This window comes from Phyllobates terribilis, unplaced genomic scaffold (genome assembly GCF_046119375.1).
Source record: "Phyllobates terribilis strain yellow unplaced genomic scaffold, ASM4611937v1 Scaffold_200__1_contigs__length_3551848, whole genome shotgun sequence".
NCBI classification, from domain to species: Eukaryota; Metazoa; Chordata; class Amphibia; order Anura; family Dendrobatidae; genus Phyllobates; species Phyllobates terribilis.
The window spans coordinates 1,614,349-1,633,440 of NW_027362960.1; the positions used below are offsets into that span (position 1 = coordinate 1,614,349).

Sequence of the window (19,092 nt, forward strand, 5' to 3'; positions counted from 1 at the left end):
CTCGTACACGCTCGGCTCCGCACGCCTCGTACACGCGCGGCTCCGCTCCGTACGCCTCGTACACGCGCGGCTCCGCTCCGTACGCCTCGTACACGCGCGGCTCCGCTCCGTACGCCTCGTACATGCGCGGCTCCGCTCCGTACGCCTCGTACATGCGCGGCTCTGCTCCGTACGCCTCGTACACGCGCGGCTCCGCTCCGTACACCTCGTACACATGCGGCTCCGCTCCGTACACCTCGTACACACGCGGCTCTGCTCCGTACACCTCGTACACACGCGGCTCTGCTCCGTACGCCTCGTACACACGCGGCTCTGCTCCGTACGCCTCGTACACACGCGGCTCCGTACACCTCGTACACACGCGGCTCTGCTCCGTACACCTCGTACACACGCGGCTCTGCTCCGTACACCTCGTACACACGCGGCTCTGCTCCGTACGCCTCGTACACACGCGGCTCTGCTCTGTACACCTCGTACACGCGGGTCTGCTCCGTACACCTCGTACACACGCGGCTCTGCTCTGTACGCCTCGTACACACGCGGCTCCGCTCCGTACACCTCGTACACACGCGGCTCCGCTCCGTACACCTCGTACACACACGGCTCCGCTCCGTACACCTCGTACACGCGCGGCTCTGCTCCGTACACCTCGTACACACGCGGCTCTGCTCCGTACGCCTCGTACACACGCGGCTCTGCTCTGTACGCCTCGTACACGCGCGGCTCCGCTCCGTACGCCTCGTACACGCGCGGCTCCGCTCCGTACACCTCGTACACACGCGGCTCCGCTCCGTGCACCTCGTACACACACGGCTCTGCTCCGTACACCTCGTACACACGCGGCTCTGCTCCGTACACCTCGTACACACGCGGTTCTGCTCCGTACACCTCGTACACACGCGGCTCTGCTCCGTACACCTCGTACACACACGGCTCTGCTACATCCACACTGTAAACCCCTCCTGACCCCACACATAAACTTCAGCTCATCCAGCACCATGACAACCAGCACAGCAGAGTCCTGCATCCACTGAGGCCCCTGATCATGTGACCCCTGACTCCTCCCCTCCTGTGACCTCATCACAGCTCCTGTGCGCACAGAGCAGCCATATATGTGGTGGCGGCTCTGCAGGTGGAGGTATGTGGAGACCCCATTACTGGGCCCAGGGGGCATTAACCCCTTCAGCACCGAGACTCTTTTGGGGTCTTGTGTTGCCCCTTTATAAGAATCATAAGGTTTTTGTTCTGTTTCCTGTAATAGATACATACGACCCAACTATGGAGACAGGAAGGGAGGAAACGTATTGTTCTCATAGTACAGGACCCCTTTACTGACCCCCACAGTGTAATGCCCCCATTATGCCCCTTATGCAGGATGTATGATGCCCCCACACAGTGTAATGCCCCCATTATGCCCCTTATGCAGGATGTATGATGCCCCCACACAGTGTAATGCCCCCATTATGCCCCTTATACAGTATGTATGATGCCCCATACAGTGTAATGCCCCCATGATGCCCCTTATGCAGTATGTATGATGCCCCCACACAGTATAATGCCCCCATTATGCCCCTTATGCAGGATGTATGATGCCCCAACACAGTGTAATGCCCCCATTATGCCCCTTATGCAGTATGTATGATGCCCCACACAGTGTAATGCCCCCATTATGCCCTTTATGTGGGATGTATGATGCCCCCACACAGTGTAATGCCCCCATTATGCCCTTTATGTGGGATGTATGATGCCCCCACACAGTGTAATGCCCCCATTATGCCCTTTATGTGGGATGTATGATGCCCCTACACAGTGTAATGCCCCCATTATGCCCCTTATGCTTAATGTATGATGCCCCCACACAGTGTAATGCCCCCATTATGCCCCTTATGCAGTATGTATGTTGCGCCACACAGTGTAATGCCCCCATTATGCCCCTTATGCGGGATGTATGATGCCCCAACACAGTGTAATGCCCACATTATGCCCCTTATGCAGGATGTATGATGCCCCCACATAGTGTAATGCCCCTTATGCAGTATGTAAGATGCCCCCACACAGTGTAATGCCCCCATTATGGCTCTTATGCAGTATGTGTTATGCCCCCCACACAGTGTAATGCCCCTTATGCAGGATGTATGATGCCCCCACACAGTGTAATGCCCCCATTATGCCCCTTATGCAGGATGTATGATGTTCCCACACAGTGTAATGCCCCCATTATGTCCCTTATGCAGGATGTATGATGTTCCCACACAGTGTAATGCCCCCATTATGTCCCTTATGCAGGATGTATGATGCCCCCACACAGTGTAATGCCCCCATTATGTCCCTTATGCAGGATGTATGATGCCCCCACACAGTGTAATGCCCCGATTATGCCCCTTATGCAGTATGTATGATGCCGCACACAGTGTAATGCCCCCATTATGCCCCTTATGCAGTATGTATGATGCCCCACACAGTGTAATGCCCCCAGTATGCCCCTTATGCGGGATGTATGATGCCTCAACACAGTGTAATGTCCCCATTATGCCCCTTATGCAGGATGTATGATGCCCCCACCCAGTGTAATGCCCCCATTATGCCCCTTATGCAGTATGTATGATGCCCCACACAGTGTAATGCCCCCATTATGCCCCTTATGCGGGATGTATGATGCCCCCACAGTGTAATGCCCCCATTATGCCCCTTATGCAGTATGTATGATGCCCCCACACAGTGTAATGCCCCCATTATGCCCCTTATGCAGGATGTTTGGTGCCCCCACACAGTGTAATGCCCCCATTATGCTCCTTATGCAGGATGTTTGGTGCCCCCACACAGTGTAATGCCCCTTATGCAGTATGTATGATGCCCCCACACAGTGTAATGCCCCCATTATGCCCCTTATGCTGGATGTATGATGCCCCCCACACAGTTTAATGTTACGGGACGTATTAAAAAGGATGAAGATCAGGAATAAATAAAAAGAATGAACTTAAAAACATACAGGTCCAAACATATGGAGAGATATTATGGATTTCTTGTGTATCTTGCACATGGGATGAACATGAAATATGTCAAGATTACAAGGGAATGAACACATTCCATTTAAACAGGTGTATATTATATTCCTACACTACCACCATCCCCCCACACACAGTATAATATTTCCACAGTACCGAATGAGGTCCTGCAGTTGGAATAATCCTTCTGGGAAATAGTTTTCCCTTTGCCTGCTCCCCTCCATGTATACCCTCGAGCATGTATACTTGCATGTAGGGGAGCAGGCCTTACTAGATATCGAGGCTTTGTACAGTAATATACCGCATGATGATGGTATCAGAGGAGTAAGACGTTTCTTGAAATTGAGATCAATAGAGTGTAGCAGACATAATGACTTCATGGAGGATCTTCTAAAACTCACTCTTACTCATAACATATTTCTTTTTGACAGGAAGTACTTCCACCAGTTCAGGGGTACTGCGATGGGGAGCCCCTGTGCCCCCTCGTATGCTAACCTATTTCTGGGCTCATAGGAGGAAACCACAATATTCAGTGATGATCATAAGTGGTGGCATCCATATATTGAGGTATGATATAGATATATTGACAACATTTTTATCATCTGGTCAGAGACGAGTGAGCAATTTCTTGAATTTGTCAGGGAACTCAATATCCATAGAGTCGGCCTTAGATTTATATCAGAGTTTAATTATTACCAGTTGCCTTACTCAAGAAAGAACGGGATGGGACCGTAGGGACACTCATCTACCATTAACCTATGAGCACTAATAAACTATTAAATTACTAAAAAAAAACAAGCAATATTCAAGGGCCAATTTTTACAGTTGAGTAGAAACTGCTCTAATGTCACAGATATTAATATACAGGCAATAGACATGAACACCAGATTCAAGGAAAAAGGTACCCACAGTACATTTTGGATTACGCACAATTGTTTGCAGAAAAACAGGATAGACGGACACTCCTCCATGCCTAACCAAGAGACCAAGAAAAATATGGGATAACACGAGTAGTAGGAACTTGTCACAATCAGAGTGACCATATCTTTAATATCCTCAGAAAACACTAGGGTGTACTTGTGGTCGACCCGGACCTGAGGGTGCTGTGGGATCTACTCCCACAATAACTTTCATAAAGGGTTGGTCAATTATGGACCGTTTAGTGCATAGTTTCTATAAAAACTTGGCTAGGTAGAAGAATCTGTGGTTTCTTTAGTTGTGGAGAAAGTTGTACATGTACGGTTGAAGCCTTTTTCCAGAGGGATTATTCCAACTGTAAAACCTCAGGACTTGTATATGTGGCCACATACAACTGCCCCCTTATCCTCTCTTGCTGACAACTTTATCTTCCAAAAGGTAGGGGAGAAAACAAGGGGATCTGCTACTTTGGATCTAATCCTTATAAACAGGGAGGAAATGGTTGAGGAGGTAAAGGTGGCTGGGACCCTAGGAGGCAGCGATCATGCTATTATAGAATTTTGGATAACTAGAGGAGGAAGACATGTGAAGACTCAAACTTCAAGGTTAGATTTTAGAAAGGCAGATTTTAAGAGACTCAGAAAGAGAATAGGAGGGATCCAATGGCTGGATGTCCTTAAGGACAAAAATGTCCAGGAAGGATGGGAAATTTTTAAAAATGAGATTCTCAAAGCACAATCGTTAACAATCCCGAAAAGTAGGAAGAATGGGAAGCATTTAAGGAAACCAGGATGGATGAACACAGAACTTAAACACATGCTAAAAAGAAAGAAAGAAATGTTTATTAAATGGAAAGAGGGAGGCATATCTAAAGAAGATTATAATGCAGTCTGCAGATCCTGCAGGGCACGTATCAGGTTAGCTAAAGCTGACAATGAATTAAGGCTGGCAAGAGATGTCAAAAGCAATAAAAAAGGATTTTGGGGGTATGTCAAAAGTAAAAGAAAAGTCAAAGATGCTATAGGATTTTTACAGGATGAAAATGGAGAAATGGTAAGAGAGGATGTTGAGAAGGCCGAACTTTTTAATTCCTATTTTGCATCTGTTTTCTCTCAGAAAGAAAATGTAACATCAACTGATCTTCACTGTCCTTTTAAAGGAATAGAGGAATCCAAGTTATCAGTAAACAGAAAGATTGTGAGGGAATATTTAGCTAACATAAATGAGTTCAAGTCTCCAGGTCCAGATGAATTACACCCCAGAGTACTGAAGGAGATTGTAGAAGAAATTTTAGAACCACTCTCCATAATCTTTGAAAATTCTTGGAGAACAGGAGAAGTCCCAGAAGACTGGAGAAGAGCAAATGTTGTTCCTATCTTCAAAAAGGGGAAGAAGGTGGACCCAGGGAACTATAGGCCGGTGAGTCTGACTTCTATACCAGGAAAGATCTTTGAACAAATTATTAAACAACATGTATGTAAGTACATGGATAAGAATGAAGTGATTAACCAGAGTCAGCATGGGTTTGTAACTAACAAGTCATGTCAGACTAACTTAATTTCCTTCTATGACAGAATCACTGACTGGGTGGATCAGGGAAATGCTGTAGATATAGTATATCTTGACTTCAGCAAAGCATTTGACAAAGTATCTCACATCATCCTTATTGAAAAAATGACCAAGTATGCAATGGACCAGGCAACTGTTAGGTGGATTCATAACTGGCTTAGTGATCGGACTCAAAGGGTGGTTGTAAATGGCTTCACATCCAGCTGGATGAATGTCTCAAGTGGGGTACCACAGGGCTCCGTCCTGGGACCTGTATTGTTCAACATCTTTATCAATGATTTAGATGAAGGAATTGAGGGTAAACTGATTAAATTTGCTGATGACACAAAGCTAGGAGGGATAGCTAATACTAGAGAAGAGAGAGAAAGGATTCAAAAAGACCTAAATAAACTGGAGCAGTGGGCAGCAACCAACAGAATGGTTTTTAACAGGGAAAAATGCAAAGTACTACATCTGGGCAATAAAAATGAAAAAAAGCATATACAGAATGGGAGGAATAGAGCTAAGCAACAGTACATGTGAAAAAGACTTAGGTATACTAATAGATCATAGACTGAACATGAGTCAACAGTGTGATGCAGCAGCAAAAAAGGCAAATACAATTCTGGGATGCATTAACAGAAGCATACAGTCTAGATCACGTGAAGTCATTATCGGTCTTTACTCCTCTTTGGTCAGACCTCATCTGGAATACTGTGTACAGTTTTGGGCACCACATTTTAAAAAAGACATCGACAAACTGGAGCAAGTTCAGAGAAGAGCGACCAGAATGGTGACTGGTCTGCAAACCATGTCCTATGAGGAACGGTTGCAGGATTTGGGAATGTTTAGCTTGCAAAAAAGAAGACTGAGAGGAGACTTAATAGCTGTCTACAAATATGTCAAGGGCTGTCACATTGTAGAAGGATCATCTTTATTCTCATTTGCACAAGGAAAGACTAGAAGCAATGGGATGAAACTAAATGGGAGGAGACACAGATTAGATATTAGAAAAAACTTTTTGACAGTTAGGGTGATTAATGAGTGGAACAGGCTGCCACGAGAGGTGGTGAGTTCCCCTTCAATGGACGTCTTCAAACAGAGGCTGGACAGACATCTGTCTGAGATGATCTAGTGAATCCTGCTTTGAGCAGGTGGTTGGACCAGATGACCCAGGAGGTCCCTTCCAACTCTACCATTCTATGATTCTATGATTCTATGTATGCACGACCAAGAGGATTGTGGGGGGGGCATTTGGGCGAAATACGCCATGGCCGGGACACCTCATTAGTGAGACACATGAACAGTGTACATTGAGGTGAAACCAGAGACATCTCCTTTTGCATCATTGAGGTGGTTAAACCCAATGTGAGAGGAGGTGATCTCATTAGATGTATCCTCAAAATGGAAAGTGAGTGGATTTCCAGACTGGATTCACAAGCTCCAAAGGAACTCAGTGAGCAAATTTCCACCAACGTCACATTGCACCACAGACTGTCCAGGAGTTGGCGGATGCTTTAGTCCAGGTCTGAGAGGAGATCCCACAGCAGACCATCCACAACCTCATCAGGAGCATGCCCAGGCGTTGTAGGGAGGTCAAACAGGCACGTGGAGGCCACACACAATACTGAGCCTCATTTTGACTTGTTTTAACGACATATCAAAGTTGGATCAGCCTGTAGTGTGTTTTTCCACTTTAATTTTGGGGGTGGCTCCAAATCCAGGCCTCCATTGGTTAATAAATTTGATTTCATTGATGATTTTTGTGTGATTTTGTTGTCAGCACATTCAACTTTGTACAGAACAAAGTATTCAATGAGAATATTTCATTCATTCAGATCTAGGAAGTGTTATTTGAGTTTTCCCTTTATTTTTTTGAGCAGTGTATTTTGATGTTGCCCACGAGCAGATTCAATCAGGGGACCAACCAATTTCCATAGCAATTCTCTTGAATGCTCTACAATAATGGGCAAAGGCACAAGGGGACTTCGAAAGTGAGAGGTGGGGGCGGTTAACTGGCGTGTAGGGCAAGACTTGCAATACTTACATCCGGGCCAATAGAACCTCTGCACAATCTATTCCTGCGTTTTTTCCACTCCCAGATATCTCCCCAAGACATGTCAATGGGCCATGTCCAACACCTTCTGTCTATAGGGGCCTGGCACTATTAACTGCTCCACTCGCTCCTCCCTCACTTTCTTGACCCGGTACGACTCCCCACTCATCATAAAATGGGGAAACCTTGTGTCAACCCCCAGCTCCTGTGTAACCCCATTTATAACAGTGACATTATTAAAGGCTTCCTTCAGAGTTGGGTCCCTATGTTGGGCAAACCCAAAATTCTCACTGGTCACCCCTAACTCCGGAATGGCAAACTCGGGGGGCACTACCTCCTTATCCCCAATAAGGACACAAATGGGAAACCTGTCTGACTCTGGGTGTGGTGATACCTCCTCAGGGTTAACTGGTTTCTTATCTGAGCCAGCGAACTTAGAACTCTTCCCCCACACATCCCAAAACAAACAAAAGTCCCAGCCTATAGTAAAAGGGTGCAACAAGTCCTGAACGACGCCAACCTCGTGGGACTCAGTACCGTGAGCCATTTCAATGTCTACTCTGGCCATGGGCTAGTCCTTAGCATTACCATGAATGCACCGATCGCCAACTTTTTTTCCCCGGGATCATTTGAAGAGGAAGGGTGGCCATCATAAGGGTCACCAGACTCCCGGATTCTAGCAGTGCCGTTACCTCCTGTCTGTTCACCTTCACAACACATGCTTGTGGCCCCTCGCTGGGTTGACATTTCACACTGCAGGTCGGATAAGCTTAATATGAACAATGGCGTCCTATGCTACAGTCCATCGGCTCAGCGGACAATGGGCGGCTATATGGCCTGGGCCGTGGCACCTCCAGTAAACAACATCACCTGTAGGGACCTTAGGCACCACCTCCCCCGCCCCTTTGGACCTTGGATGGCCCACCCCCTTTTGAGTCTCCGCCCCCTGTTGGGAACCCCAGTATGGAGTGGGCTGCCTTCCCAAGGAACCTTCAACCCCCTGGTATCTCTTGACCAGTCCAACCAGGTCATCCGCATTCCAGGGATCACCCTGGGCAACCCAAGCCTGTATGGGCCTTGGCAGGGAGTGCACAAACCGGTCCATCACCACCCGCTCTACCATCTGCGCAGGTGTAGGGGAATCCGGTACCAGCAACTTCTGGACCAGGTGCAACAGGTCAAACATTTGGAAGCTAAGTGGTTTGTCCCGGTGATTACCCCAGCGGTGAACCCACTGCGCCCTGATAGTCATTGTCACCCCCAAGTAGGCGAGAATCTCAGTTTTTAGCTTGCCATACCCTTTGGCGTCCTGCAAAGCTAAATCATAGTACACCTTCTGGGGCTCTCCCGTCAAGTATGGCGCCAATACCTCAGCCCACTGCTCTGGCGCAAGTTTCTCCCTCTCAGCTACCCTTTCAAACACCGTTAGCAAGGCCTGAACGTCATCCACCAAGGTCATTTTCTGCAATGCCCGTTGTGACATGCAGAAGTAGTGCTGTTGCAGAGTGTGACATGCAGAAGTAGTGCTGTTGCTTTAAAAGCATTCAGCAACTATTAGCAGTAACACAAGCACATGAGACAGGAAGTGTTGTGCTCCAGAAGCATCCAGCAACTAGAGGGGTTAACACAGTTACAGGAGTACAGTGTCCATTTTAGGATATGATCAGATATCAAAATTAAACATCATAATGATGTCAGTTTGAGGCTAAATACCCTGTCTGACAAGTGTTTCTGAAAAGTGATTTTGATAAGTGACTTTTACAACTGTAGTAATAATAATAATAATAAAAAAAAAAGTCACTGTTCGCTGATGGGACTTGAACCTAAAATTCTGTATCAAGACACCAGTGCACTAACCACTGAGCTATTAACTCAGTTGAAGAAACCTAGGAGTTCCATCTGGTTATATGCTTTTCAGTGCAAATCTGATTGAAACTCATTGGGACTTATGCACAGGCTGCAAGCAAGACAAATTCAAATGATGTTTGATTTTGATGTGTGAGTCTGATGTGTGACTTTCTTCAAACATCAGAATCAGAATCACAATGACTTTTAGTCACCCTGAGTATTTTCATGGTTGATCTCATAAGATAAGAAAAGCTGCTAGTTACTATCACTTGCCTGGTCACTTGCCTGGATAGCTCAATGGTAAGGCATCAGCCTCTGAAACTAAAGTGTCACAGTTCAAATCCCAATAGAAATATTATTATTTTTTTAACTATCCCTATTTAGCACACAAACTACAGGGGTGTTTTACTTTTAATATCTGACATTTTGATTGTCATCCTGACGTGTTAAGAGTTTCAGACACGCTGTGTATTTGCATGGTAAATTACATAGCCAAAGTAAATTGGGAGGTACTAATTTACTACATATCTATTTCCAAGTGACTGTTCATTTGCATCATTTCTTAAAGGGGTCTAATGATAACATTTCTTTGTCATTTTTCTTTCCATCCACCCAAGAACTGGCTGCAAACTCCCAATTTACTTTTGCTATGTAATTATTATAATTATATATCACTACCTAAATAATCAAATAATAAACCTACAGTTTAATGGTAAGGCATCTGTGTCACATAGTTTTGGTTAGAAAGGATAATAGTAATAATAATAATAATTAATAATAAAAAGTTCAGTGTCCCTACAGGTTTTTCTTGGCTTATGAGATTAACCATGATAATGCTTAGTAATTGTGATTCTTATTCTGATGTGTGAGAAAAGTCAGATATCAAAGCCAAGCATCAGTCCCAGACCCGAGCAACGAGCCCAATGTAAGTCTATGGGAAACTCGAGCATTTTTCAGGCGGCTCCCCCTGGCGGTCTGTTTTTGATCAAAAATAGCATGAAAGCTATCACACCATGGCAAGGTGAACCCATTTGGGATAGTCCTACTCTGTATAATATTAAAAACCTTACCCTGTGTCAAAGCCTCAAACTTCTGTGTGTGAATCAAACATGAGATCTAACGTGATAGAAGATTACAGTCCAGGGAAGATGGGAAGCATTCATATAGACGACCGGTGGAGATGTAGTCAGTGAAGCACTCTGGCTAAATATGTTTCTAGAGCCATAGTAGAAGATGAATGTCGTCCTCATGAAGTAGTTATTTCTCATGTTACGTGTAATGAATATCTCCTGCAGTATTGCTAATGCCGATTCCAGTGTCGGTAAATAAGACGAGAATTAGCAATAAGGAAGATGAGTCTATGAGAAACGTGTTCAGCTGCAGACTCCAAGGAAGAAACTGCTTGTTGTCTGTGGCCTAAAATATATAGGCTTTATTACTAGATGTAAAGCAGAAAACTAAATACTGTAAAATAATATATCTCCTCATATGTTTCCCTTTATTATCTCCAGTAATTGTATTCGGCTCATCATCTTCTCATTCAGGTCCATACAATATCGGATCCTCTCAGTGAAGATCTATTAAAGAGAATTTTCCTGATTTTACCCATCAAAGATGGATTTGGACAGAGACAAGATGACGGAGAGGATATTACACTTCACCCTAGAGATCCTCTTCCGGCTTACTGGAGAGGTGAGAGATTCTGATGACGTCACATTACATCATTCTTATCTATGGGAATAACAGATGGACAGAACTGGAGAGGTGAGGACTCTGGAAATGTCTGTAGTGAGATTTATTAATGTGTCTCTCCATAACCAGAATTACACAGTAGTGAAGAAAACCTCTAGTGAGCGCTGTCAGATCCATGTGTCTGAGGGATGGGAAAGACCCCTGAGCCCATTCACAGGGCCTCCATCTCAAGCCATGATACATGAGGACATCAATGAGCAGAAGATCCTAGAACTCACCTACAAATTGATTGAGCTGCTAACTGGAGAGGTGACACTGCTGGGAATACTGGGAAATTATACAGTAACACAATGAAAGGATCGGGGGGATGACTGTATCATTGTATGTGTCAGGTTCCTATAAGGTGTCAGGATGTCGCCGTCTATTTTTCCATGGAGGAGTGGGAGTATTTAGAAGGACACAAAGATTTGTACAAAGACGTCATGATGGAGGTTCCCCAGCCCCTCACATCACCAGGTAATAGACAGGACTAAATACACACGGCCTATAATTATCTGTATGTAAAGAATGAATTCAGTCCCTGTATGTGTTTCCTACAGATCTATCCAGTAAGAGGACAACACCAGAGAGATGTCCCCGTCCTCTTCTTCCACAGGACTGTAAACAAGAAGATCCCAATGTTCCTCAGGCTCATCAGGTAGATGGAGAGAAGGTGTCATGAGATCTCCCCTATGATGTGTAGACGGCTGTGAAGGTCTTGTGTTCAGTCTTGTTTTATCCACCAGTATTATGTGTTTTCTATTTGTGTAATGAGAACGGTGGAGATGGCAGGATTACAGCCGATCATAGATGTGACTTCTCATCTGTTTGTGACTTACAATATTTGTTTCAGGGTGAAGATCTGACCCATATTAATACTACAGAGACATATGTAAGGGGTGATGAGCGGTGTAAAGAGGAGATTCCTACATATGACTACCCAGGTGAGTAGTAACCACTAAATGCTGAGAAGTCACAGATTCTTCTCAGTCACCGGCTGTGGCTGCTTTATCGGTGGTGTAGTCCGGCCGTATTACAATTGTGTGATCACCATTTTGCCTCTAGACCACAACATTCTCTTCCACCCAAAACTGTTCAAATGATTTTGGGCATTGAAACCCTTTTCCATAGAACTTACAACCTGGAGGATCCACCTACTCCGTGTGATTAGGAGACGTTACCTGCCCAGATCTGTAAACCACAAAGCCAGAAAATTACTTGAAGAAAAATATTATGATGGGCCTGTAAGAGAAAGCGGAGGGTAATGATGCTGTTGGCTTCCTAGAACCCTGATATCTTATTGGATGAATCTACCTTCTCTCCCTTCTGTGCTGCTGAATGTGCTCTTATGGGCTCTACAAGACCAGGTCTAGTCTTTCTGGCCAAACTTCACTTTTATGATCAACAACATTAAATGTGCAGTGAGGGCCAAGTGTGAATTTCTGTCCAATAACAGCAGAGTTTCCCTTTATCCTGACTTTTCAATTTCTTTTAAAACCGACTAATTTCAAACAGGATTGTGATAAACTAAACAAAAAACATTACACCTGTGCCATGATATATCTCTAAGCTAAATTTAAGACACCTCAGCTCTGCATTATTATAAAAAGTTCTCTTTGAATGTGTAATATTTCTTCTTGAAACTCATCTGATAGAAAATATTGTCCCTTACGATAGTTTAGATTGCCAAGAGCCACCGAGCCCCAGACTCCAATTACCCCAGAGAGGTTTCACCACTAGTTACTCATTTATTACTGATGGAGACTGTTGAGTTTGATCGTTTCAGTAGATGTTATAGTCTATACTCACAGTTTTTGACTATAGTAGTTAGTGCCCAAAATACTCTGATTTAACCCCTTCCTGCAGACAGTTTTGTGTTCCTATCTGGGCCCATTTTTCAAATCTGACGTGTGTCACTTTATGTGGTGATAATTTTGGAATTCTTCACAAAGGATAATAGGAAACAAATGGATCTTACAAATAATATTCCAACTTCTCTTGGATCTGACAATCCCCTATATACGGTTGTACACTACTGTCTGGGCACATGGAAGGTTAAGAAAGGAAGGTGCTCCATTTAGCTATTTGAATGCAGATCTTGCTGGGATAGTGTGCAGACACAATGTATTGGGGACACTGTTCGTTGTCACCTGGCAGCTCAAAAGATGGCCACCACGAACAGGCTTAGCGCTATCTACTCCATTATCCAGATCCCAGGGTTTGCCTTTAACCCCTCTACATGGATTTGTACTTAGAGAGAGACCCCCTAAGCTTGGGCCACAGTGTTACCTAATGTTCTGTGGTGTGAGATGCCAAGAAGAATAGTCAGATAGCCGGGTCAGAACCAGGAGAGCAGAGAAAATACAAAATCACACAAAAGTAGTCCGTAAACGGGCCGAGGTCACAGCAGGAAGCAAATACACAAGCCGGGAGCTGAGCACAGAGGACTGAACCAGAGGAGAACAAGGCTGTATCTGGCAGCTTCCGGCAATATGCTTCCAGCTTTAGTAGGGTGCGGTGCTTTCCAGTTGGCTGAAGCAAGGAAGCAGATTACTCCAGCTGGACAGCACACACACCCATATTGCCAGACTGGATAGTACTACAGGTCCCAGGCACCCTAATCTTAGTGGCTGGACAGAGCCTGGGCCGCCCAGAGCTTCTAGTTCTGACGTCTCCTCCATCACCAGCGCCGCCTGCAGGATGAATAAGGCGGCTCCTGGTGACAGAAGCAGACGTCGCAGGAGCAGATCCCAGAGGAGATGGGACACACCATTTGCAGAAGCCCTAATGTGACCAAATTGCAGAAAACCAGAGCAGTAGAAATCCCCATAAAGTGACTCCATTTTGGAAATTATAACCCTCAGTGAAATAATCTATAGGAGTAGTGACTATTTTGACTCCACAGGCACTTTCCAGAAATTAGCACGCAGTGGATGTTGGAGAGTGAAAATTACAAATATATAATTTCATTACCCAACACATAGTGCCCAGATTGTGCTCCAGGAGACACACACCGTAAATTAAGTGGGTTCTTCTCACTATAGTAATGCCAAATACATGGCTGCTAAATGTGGTTTGGGCGCACTGCATGCCTCCGAAGCGAGGGGGAGATTTGACTTTGGGAGCGTGGATATTGCTGGATTGGTTTATGGAAGCCATGTTGCTTTTCAATAGCCTTTGAGCCACTAATAATGTGGAAACCTCTGGTTTTCCACTGACAGATGATGGACATGAGTGGGGACTTGTTTTTTGTGAGATGAGTAGAAGTTTTTATTGGTATTATTTCACCTACATAATATTGTTTGGTGGCTTTTTATTCCATATTTGGGAGGCAGAATTAACAAACAGTTGAACACCTCGCTCTACTGGTTCATCCTATGAGGTTTTCTATTAGACTGTGAACTGTTATTGTGTTGGTGAATAATGACGGCTAACATAGGTCAAAATTTAAAAAAAATCACAGAAAAAGATACATCCTTACTAACACCAAATCATATAACAAATGCACTAGCAGGATGCCGCAGACCCCCATGATAAAGGTGGGGGCAGCGCAGGTGCAAAATACTGGTGGAGCAACCACTCACAATCGTACCAATTCATGGATGGGGTGGTTGCCTAGTATTAAAGATGCAAACAGATATGTTACGGCTGTTGGTATTCATTTGATCAAGGAAGGGGGATGTTAAATGAGGTAGTGAGGGGGGGTAAAAGAACAGAATTTACTTTGATTGGTGCAGACTGTGTATTATTACAATACCATAATCTTGATGATCAGACACACGTGTGGGTACAGAGGGGGACATGTGACAGTTCATCTTTAATCATTAAAACATGGTTAAGCAGATTAATGTAGTATCCTGGAATATTAGAGGTATGGGAGATCACAACAAAAGATTTGCGGCACTTAAATATCTTAAGGAATATCGGGAGTCGATAATCTGTCTGCAAGAAACGCATTGCAATACGGAGGCCGCTGCGGCACTGAGCAAGCTTTGGAGGGGGCCGGCCTATCACTCTATACATAGTACATACTCTAGAGGGGTTAGTGTATTGATTCATCCGAATTTGCCCTTTGAATGTGAGGGAAGTATTTGTGACAGAGAGGGTAGGTATGTGTGTCTAGTGTGCAGAGTGGCTGGGCTTAGAATTTGCCTAATTGCTCTGTATGTTCCTCCACCTTTCTCTATACAGACTCTACGACAACTATTCCCGTGGATAACGGAATTTGCTACTATACCCCTGTTGGTTATCGGTGATTTTGATATGTATCTACACGCTGAGCTTGATAAGTGTGGGGGGAGGGGCTGCTCGGGAGACATCGTTGGCAGGGGTCCTACAGGGAGTCAATATGGTGGATGTGTGGCGGGTTCGTTTCCCTAGTGTTAAACAGTGTTCGTGTTATTCGGCATCCTATTCCTCTCTGTCCAGAATTGACCTGGCTCTGGGAAATAGTCATCTGGTCCCTCTAGTCACTAAAGTAGAATACTGCACAAGATTGTTATCTGATCATTCTCCATTATTGGTTGTTCTGGGGGTAGATCCTGGCATCATAAACAGAAGGGCATTGTGGAGGTTTGGTCCTTGCTGGCTGGACGTATTCGGGGAACAGTTAGATTTAGAAGGTAAATTGGCTCATTTCTTTAGAGACAATATAGGCTCTGCTCCTTTAAATACGGTATGGGAAGCCATGAAGGCGTTCTTAAGGGGGATCCTGATTAAGGAAATTTCCGTGATCAAATCCAAAAACAGGGCTCGTACTCAGGAGTTGCGGAGGGAAGTAGACATACTGGAACAGGGGTATGTTGAGTCTCCAATCGTGGAGAATGGGGAACGCTGGACGCGGGCACAGGCTACACTAAATGACCATATATTGAAACAAGCAGAACGTAGACGATTCTTTCTTAGACAGCGGTTTTGTGTGGAGGGAGAAAGTGCGATGCACCTGCTAGCCACTATAGCTAGGGCCCAAGCTGGGGCTCCTATGATTACAGCTGTCAGGGATACTAAGGGTGTGGTAATTAATGATTCAAAGGCTATAATGGAAGAATTTTTTCGGTTCTATAGACAATTATATGCGTCCAAACTGACTAAGGCGCAAAGGGACATAGATCTATACCTTCATGATATGCAAATACCAAGTCTGACAGATAGCCAGAGAGAGCAACTAGATGCACCAATCACCCTGGAGGAGATGCAGGAAGCTTTAAAAGCTTTTCAAAATAACAAAGCCCCTGGTGCTGATGGGATCCCCGCGGAAATTTATAAGGAGGCTGGGGGGGTTTTACTTCCCAGGTTACAGGAAGTGTTTAAGGAAGCGAGGGAGGGGGGGGTTTTGCCGACTTCAATGAGGGAGGCTAACATAGTTCTTTTTCCAAAACCTGGAAAGGATGCCCTAAACCCCGAATCATATAGGCCAATATCCTTACTCTCGGTAGATGTTAAAATTTTAGCTAAGGTCTTGGCTACCAGATTGGTGGCGGTTATTACACATCTGGTTGCAGAAGACCAAACTGGGTTTATACCGGCCAAGTCGACGGCAATTAACTTGCCTCGGCTGTTTCTTAATCTACAAATGCAGTCACAAAATAAGGGTGGTAGGGCAGTACTATCACTTGATGCCGCTAAGGCTTTTGATAGTGTCGAATGGGAGTATTTATGGGCTGTTTTGCGAAAAATGGGGTTCGGTACTGGGTTTCGGGCCTGGGTACGGCTTCTATATAACAATCCGCTAGCTCGGATTAGAATTAATGGTAGTCTTTCTGGTAGCATCGAAATGGGCAGGGGCACGCGTCAAGGCTGCCCGTTGTCTCCCCTACTGTTCGCCCTGGCTGTGGAGCCGTTGGCTGTTGAGCTTCGTTCCAGCAGTGAAATTCAGGGTTTCCGCTACAAAACACTGGAGGAGCGGATGGCCCTATACGCTGACGACCTTCTGTTGTTTTTGGGTGACACGGAGCAATCTCTGACGACAGCTATGAATTTAATAAGGGAGTTTGGAGATCATTCCGGCTTACGGATTAATTGGGACAAATCAGTTCTTATGCCGGTTGATGGTTTGTCTCAGAATACTAGGGTAGGGAGTACTTGCTTGAAAGTGGCGCGAGAATTTAAATATCTTGGAGTTAGAGTGACCTCATCTATCGGAGATTATATTTCTTTAAATTTACTTGAACTGCTTACTAAATTTCAACAAAAGGCCAATACTTGGAGCAAACTTCCCCTATCAATGGTAGGTCGAACTAACTTAATTAAAATGGTGTTAATGCCCCAATTATTATATATCCTTCATAATTCACTGGTTTGGATCCCCATGAGAATATTTTATAAATTTCAGGCACTGTTTCGGGAATTGATCTGGAAAAAAGGGGTGGCCAGAATCAGCTTGGATACACTTCAAAGGCCCAAAGATCAGGGGGGACTAGCCGCACCTAATCCATGGATATATTTTCTAGCTTCTCAAATGCAACAGCTCTGGTTAATCCAGGGGAACCTAGATAAACTGATACGTCTATTATCACACAATCTGCCAATTACCTCCTTTCTAGAAACAGGAATCTCGGGGTGGGATGCTAGGAGACACCTCCCGACCCTAACACTTATGGGGAAAACGTGGCAGAAAATAAAATTGTTGTTGGGAATAAAAGACTTTACTCCTTTTACTCTGCTGTAGCATAATGCGGGCCTTCCAGAGATCCATAAACTGAAAGGATTTGGAATATGGGGAAAATTGGGAATAACTAATGTGGCGCAAATATTAGAGATGGAAATATTTAAATCGTTCCAACAGATAAAAGAAGAGTATTGTATTCCACAAACTAGTTTTTACTTTTATCTCCAATTGAGGCACGCATGGTTTGTACAGCTGTGACATATGCAGAGTAAAATCCAACATCATATACTGTTTAATACGCTACTATGCCATAGAGGTGGGAAGGGATTGATTTCCAGAATTTACGGGATACTTATGCAGCAATTTCAGTGGGACAGACCCTTAAATGTTAAGGAGAGGTGGGAACGCGACATTGGTACTATATCCTCAGAGGAGTTGGAAGATGTGGTGGAGAGTGTTCCGATTCTATCTACATGTGAGGCACATAGACTTTCACAGTTGTACTTATTACATAGGGTATATAGAACCCCCAAATTTCTACAGCGCATTGGGGCAAGGAATGACAGTACGTGACCAAAATGTGGAGAGGAAGGAGCAGATCTTATGCATATGATGTGGTTGTGTAGGAGGGTCGCTGTATTCTGGAATGAGTGTGTGCAATACATTAATGATGTGTTTGAGTGTAATTTACCCCTATATTCTAAAGTGTGTGTATTAGGCCTTGTAGAAATAATAGGATGTGAAGAGGATGAAATAATAGCTGTTAAGAGGACTCTATACCAGGTCAGAAAGCTTATAGCTGCACATTGGTTGGATCCCTCCCCTCTCAGGCTCCAGGAATTTTAGGATAGAATGCGTCTTTTATTGAGATTAGAAGAGGGAGTGTACAAAAAGCGGAAGGCTATACGTAAATGTGATAAAATCTGGGGTAAATGGAATATGTTTCATGGTTATCATATTATGTCTATTTTAAATATCACTTGAATTTAAAATGTTGTGGTCTCTCATGTTCTGTATAACTAATTACTGATTATTAGATACTAAGCTCTGTACCCATGGATCAAACTAGTAATGCTTTAACAGTCGGATAAGCTATATGATGGTATACGGTTTGCAACAAAATTAGTTTTTTGCCATATGGTTCTTGGGGCTGTTATGGGTGGGGGGAAGGGGAACGGGTGGGTCTTGAGAGGCACTGCTAGTTTAGTGATGCCTCACTGTTGTTTATGTATAATGTTATAAAAAGTCTTTTAATAAAAAATATCTGATTTAAAAAAAAAAAAAAGATGCACACAGATGAAGCTTGCATAGGACTCCAGTCACACAGGTAGGTGTGATGCCCAGTGTCTGGCTTAGAATAGTGATGATGCCCATACTAT

The 19,092-nt window shown here is 44.4% G+C and overlaps 1 pseudogene; it reads left to right on the top strand.

Annotated features, from left to right (window-relative positions):
- The first annotated feature begins 1,045 nt into the window (after positions 1 to 1,045).
- LOC141213637 (uncharacterized) overlaps positions 1,046 to 19,092 on the top strand; it is an 81,967-nt pseudogene continuing 63,920 nt past the window's right edge.